Source organism: Dermochelys coriacea, chromosome 6, assembly GCF_009764565.3.
Source record: "Dermochelys coriacea isolate rDerCor1 chromosome 6, rDerCor1.pri.v4, whole genome shotgun sequence".
In the NCBI taxonomy this organism is placed as follows: Eukaryota; Metazoa; Chordata; order Testudines; family Dermochelyidae; genus Dermochelys; species Dermochelys coriacea.
The window spans coordinates 8,658,110-8,664,521 of NC_050073.1; the positions used below are offsets into that span (position 1 = coordinate 8,658,110).

Genomic DNA, 6,412 nt, shown 5'->3' on the forward strand with positions numbered 1-6,412 from the left:
TTTAACCAAGATAGAACTCGGCACATACACATTCAGAAACCAATACTGTAAAAAATGCACCTTAGCTCCTGCATATACCCAAATGCACTCAGTGACACACCCATATTCACAAGAACACATGCTGTCACAACACTCCTCACACAAAACATACATGCACAGGCACAAATGCACCCCAAACACACACGCATATCCAGAGACACTCCTCCAGAGACACTCAAACAAGCAATCATGTACACAAACGCACATTTGCTAACATCCCATTCACTGTTTAAGATAGACCCATAGCAACAAAGACACACTTATTCACCTATGCACACAATTATATTCCTAGTTAGGCTCACTACATGCATCATACAGCAATAGGCACAACGCACCATAAACACACACGGTAATCTTAATATGTACTTGTGAATAAATTGAACAACTGTCTTAAGGTTGAATGAAATAAAAGTATTGCAAATGTTAGTCCTCAAACCTCCGTATACTTCAAAATGCAAGCCTTACAAAAATAAAGCTTAAGCTTGTGGTCAGGACGCACTGCAAACAGATAACATTTTATGCTGACTCCTATGTATTTATCAAAACCACATTACCCACATTGAAGACCCATTTGGCTACAGAAAATAAATAGGCCTATATTATACGAACAGCTAACAATTGGATATAAAAATTAAATATGCATCAATTATACAACTAGGGCAACCTCATAATGCATCCGATGAAGTGAGCTGTAGCTCACGAAAGCTTATGCTCAAATTTGTTAGTCTCCAAGGTGCCACAAGTACTCCTTTTCTTTTTGCGAATACAGACTAACACGGCTGCTACTCTGAAACCTCACATAAACAATGTGGCCCACTCTGATTGGTTGGTCTGTTCTGAAATACGCCCGTCAGATCAAATAAAAAGGGCAAAGCCACAAGACTGTGTGTGCGTTTCGGTCTTAAAGAAAACCTGACCCACACCCCCTGAACCGAGTGGACGTGCACTTCTCAACTGTCTGTACCTGGCCAGTGCGGAAAGCGGCCAACTGAAGGGTAACGTATTTTCAGACAAATGCAGGGTAAGTCTACGGAGTAAAGAAGTTTGGTTGCTCGAGCCAAATTGATAATAGTTGTATCGATACTGTAGCATAAAACCAATAGTAGGTTGCTGATGCCTAATAGCTTTGCATGTATTTATGCTTATCTTTCAAGTAGTCCAAGCAAATACATGTAATGCTGTCGTTCATTAATTCCTTATACATATAATTGTGTTTTTCTTTAAAATATTTTGTCACCAGAAATATAAAACTGGTCAATAAGAGCTTTACTTATTCTTGTTTTCCGGGCTTTTATTATAACCTGCCAGAACCAGCATATGTAGAGGCATTGTTCAGGAACTCGCAAATGGTCCATAATATTACATGTACTTGCGCTTGTCTTCAATATAATCTGCCTTTTGTATTAATTCTTATTCAGTGCTGGTCTTTGCTTTTCCTTTTTTTTTGTTTTGTTTATGCTGTTATTATAGTAGAGAATAATTAAAAACCTTCCTTGAGGAATAATTAGTAGTTCTTACTTATTTTATACGGAAACTACTTTACCTCATTACATCTGTGTTGGGTGGTGGGAAGTAGCAAACACCCTGGAGTAAATTAGGGTCCCAAGGAATGCCTCCTTCTTTCTTTATCTTACATGTACACCCACAGACACAAACATGCAAACACCACCAAAGCACTCCACGCACAGAGCAGACTGCCATAGACACAAACATGCCAGAGACACACACTGATTAGCTCACGGTTTATGTATGCACACACCCATAATAATGTAGATAACCAGATAAACACAGCATCCACAAACACAACAACATATTTATAATCCAGATACATGTGCACGCACAAACACTACACATTGAGAAATGAATAATCTGCCAGCAGCACCGTATATTTTACAGCACACATCACCTCATCTGCAGTGCATATCCATTTAATGTATACAGACACTAAATAGATAAACTATCCTCAGCCATAGAACCCACCAATCCAGTCTACCAGTACAGCATATCACTAACTTGCGTCAGTCCCAATGCCTTAGTCCTTGGTGAAGCACACTTCAAAGTCTTTCCCTAACTAAAGATTTTCCTCCCAAACCCTCTCTTCAGGGCGTCCTTCACTGCTTGTTCCTTAGGCTGTAGATCAGGGGGTTCAGCATGGGGATCACCACCATGTAGAACACAGAGACCACTTTGTCTCTGTCCACGGAAGAACTGGAGCTGGGTCGCAGATACATGAAGAGAGTTGTCCCAAAGAAGACAGTGACAGCCGTCAGGTGCAAGGCACAGATGGAGAAGACTTCATGCCTGCCCTTGATGGAGCAGATTCTCAGAGAGGATGTACAGGTAGGAGATAAGGACAGTGAGGAGGCAGCTGATTTCAATTAAGCCAGTAAAGCCAAAGATCACCATCTCATTAATGACGGTATTGGCACAGGAGTGCTTCAGCAGAGGACGTCACAGAAAAAGTGGTTGATGTTGGAGGCATAGAAGGGTAACTGAAACATACAGATTGAGTTGACAAGCCCAGCTAGAAAGGAACTGGCCACCAGCAGGACACAAACTCTGTGGGACATGATGACTGTATAGACAAGTGGGTTACAGATAGCCACGTACTTCTTGTATGCCATCACAGCCAGGAGGAGGCACTCAATACCCACAAATGAGCTAAAGACAAAGAATTGGGTTGCACAGCCATTGAAAGAAATGGCTTTGTTCCCAGCTAAAACAACTACCAGCAACTTGGGGGTGATGACAGAGGTGTACCAGAAATCAATCAGGGACAAATTAATGAGGAAGAAGTACATGGGAGTGTGAAGTTGGGGATCACTCATGATTAACACTATCATCCCAAGATTCCCAATCAGGGTGATACGATAGATCACTAGGAAAACCGTGAAGAGTGGGACCTGCAGCTCTGGATGATCTGGTAGCCCCAGGAAAATAAACTCTGTAAGTGGTGAGATTTCCATCAGCTATTTCTTCAGTGTTTGTATTGTTGACTGAGATGCAATAGTATCACAGATGTCACAAGTGCCTAAGACGTGTTAGGGCTTACAATCCATCTCTCTGAGGCTAATGCAGAATTGATTCCCAGTGTAATTTTAAAATATCCCATGCAACATGGTGTCAACCACTTCCCTTGAGAGTCAATTCCACAGCCTGATAGTCCTTTCTGACATGAAGAGCTAGGCTGAATCTTCCCTTTTTCATTTTCATCCCCTTACACCTAGCTATACCTTGCCTATGCATTGCACTAAAAAAAATTCCTTTCTACTGAGAAAAATATTTGCCTAAATCCTTAAAATATTTGCTCTCTGCCATCGTGTCTCTTCACACCTTCATTATTTCGAACCTCAACCAGATGTATTAGTTCTTTTAACTTTTCCCATTGATTTTCTTTGTTGCTTTTCTTGGAAATCTCTCCAATTTTTCTAGCAGATCAAAAGAAGGAAATCAGAATGAGATTGAGAAGGGGTATTTTCATGGCTCAGGATACATCTAAATCCTTCCAGGTTTCTCTCACTGCATTTCTGTCTTGCCCATGAAGATTCTATTAGAGAAAAAAAACCTGCATTTAGAACATAGTGAATTCTCCCTGGGTTAAACACACCCAATAGATTATCATAATTTTATTCCCTGTGCCCCATCTACATTCCACAAAGTTTTGATGTAAAGAGGAAGAATTATTCTAGTTCAAAACTGAAAATCTTTAGTTTTCAGCCAAAATCACTGGGTTTTTAAGTTTTCTATTTTCTTATTTTATTAAAGGAAAGCAGACACTCTCTCTGCAAAATATTTTGCCAAAATATTTAATCAAAAATTAAATTTCCCACTGAAAAAAGTCTAAATAGAAAATTGTCAACCAGCCCTAATCTACCCCAGACCTATGCAACACTTAAACACAACAAAATGGGACGTAAAGGGTACATGGTGGAGATTTCCTCCTCTATTAGGAAAAGAAGTAGATTTTAACTAAATGGAGTATATATTCTGAGGCAAGAATTGGTGAACCTACTTCTGGTAGAAAGACATCGTTTCATCATTGGCTACATGGCAATGAAGTGTCAAAGGCAGATGTGTGTATTTAGATCAGGTTTATGACTTTGGGGCTCTCTTTGTGAGGTGTCCCCCAGCGCAAATTAAAATAAAATGCTGTGGGTTTATTTTTCTCCCCTCCATGGATGAATGTTTTGGAGTACACTATACAATTTATTTTCCTCATAGGTATGGATGGTTAGAAGTTACTTTAGCTCTTTGCATAATGTCAAGCGATTTAAGGTCTGTAGATACTCACACAAAATTAATTTAATCATGCTATTGTATGAGTGGTTTCCATCATATACTGTCTCCAGCAGCCTGCTTATTACACCCCAGCCAGACTGTTATCCACCTGCCTTGGTTCCTAGTGGCCACATGACTCCAAACTCAGTCCCAGTCCCGCAGTTCCCCAAACCAACATGCTCTGCAATGTCCAGCCCTTTCCTGGACCATTCAGAGGGATAATATCATTAGTGTGCTCCTTTCAAGAATCAATACCCAGCAACATTAACTGGCATTAACAATCACTTTGAGTCCAACACAGCACTGGGTTGGTTTAGATTAAAAGTAAAATAGGTTTATTAATGAAAGGAGATGGTATCACTTCACAGCCTACGTAGAAGGACTCAAATAAGAAAGGTTTAGAAACAAAAGAAAAAAATGTATACTTCCTAATTCTAAAATGTTGACAAGCTGTTTACAATGTTCTAAATGTTTAGATATCAGGCAAGGTTCCTATCATAAAACTGCTTCAATTAAGATGTCTTAACAGCCCTCTGCTCAGGCACTCTCCCCAAAGACAAAGGGCTCGATTTCTTTGTCTGGTTAGGTGAAAGATAACAAGGCATTCTTTGCCCCTCTCTCTTTCAGTCCAGGGGACCATTGACATAGATTCTTCTGAAGCTCACCCCCACCCCCAAACTTCAGAGCCATGCTCATGTACCCGCACTTTCCTGTAGATTGTGTCTACAAGTGTCTTTCCTATCTTTGTTCCTCAGGCTGGGGATCAGCATGGGGATCACCACCGTGTGGGACACTGAGGCCCATTTTTCCTGGTCCAGGGAGGAGACTGGTATCGGTCTCAGGTACATGAAGATGATTGTCCCAAAAAACAAAGACTCCTGTGAAGTGAGAAGCGCAAGTGAGGAATCTGTCAGCAGTTTCCAAGGTCTATGTCAAGTTTCCGAAGGTATTCCTGTGTCTCTGCTGGATATCAAACAAGTAAGATGTTTTGCCAACTGGGCCTCTCTGCAGTTGGATAGAACAGGTGGATGAAATGTGGGACTTTCAAGACCCAGCTGTCAAGAAGTGTCCCAGCTTAGCTAAAGGCACATCTAGTATCTGGTAGATAGCTATAGAGGCTTTTCAGGCTGTTATCCTGTGTCAGCCAAGGAACTGGACATCTTTACCCTAGGAGGAGCTGAGCCTATAAACATAGCTCTCTCAGGCTCTCCTTAAGACACCTTCTGCTCAAATTCATGGCTCGTGGTGTTAGCCTTGTTGGCACCTTCCATCGCTGCTCAATTGCCTATCTGGGTCCAGGGAACTCCAATTGTATGCTGCCATATGTGGCCATATTCAGTCTATAACGCAGAAGCGATCTTGCTATTTACATAAGATTTCATTCTTCGTGCAGTTGACTCTTTAAAGGTAGTTCCAGTCTGCAGTCACAGATGCAGTCTTTTTTAATAGTACCTTCACTCCCGATCACCGTATTATGTGCTGGTTACTAAATAGCGCGCCTGCATAGTTATTCCTCCCCAAAGATGCTACCAGTAGCTCTGCATAGACAGACATTGCACTGTGGACTCATCTGAGAGCCTATCAGCTTTGTCCAGGAGGGTTAAGGGGAAAACAGCTTCCTCTTCCATGCTCACTTGTTTGAGTTGTCTGTAACTATGTCAGACATAGTTATTGTCACACCTAACAGAATCATTAGAGGCATTGCAGCTAATGAGTTGGTCACCAAGACGTGAGTTAAACCATCCCAGTAGCTGTTTACATTTTTTTCTTGCCTTTGCTTTCTGCATTGTCAATAGAGCTGATGTGATTGCACAATTTACATGGAAAATTGCAAGACTCGGAATCAAAGGTTGAAACACCACAAAGAATATCCTGCCTCCAAAAAATAATATTCTGAAAACTCAAAACTAGGTTAGATAATGTAAAAAAAAAAATTTCATTCTGAGAATGCTGACATAATGCAATATAAATTCAAGACAAACTATTAAATATGTATAAATATCATATGAAAGTTGAAACAAAATGAATTAAAATGATCTAGTCAGAATGTTTTTAACTTTACCTTACCTAGAGGAAATGTTTGACATCAAAATAA

General features: G+C 40.5%; 1 pseudogene; it reads right to left on the minus strand.

Moving 5' to 3' along the window:
• Nucleotides 1–2,106: 2,106 nt before the first annotated feature.
• Nucleotides 2,107–3,005, minus strand: LOC119856907 (annotated as a pseudogene).
• Between the last annotated feature and the right edge of the window lie 3,407 nt (nt 3,006–6,412).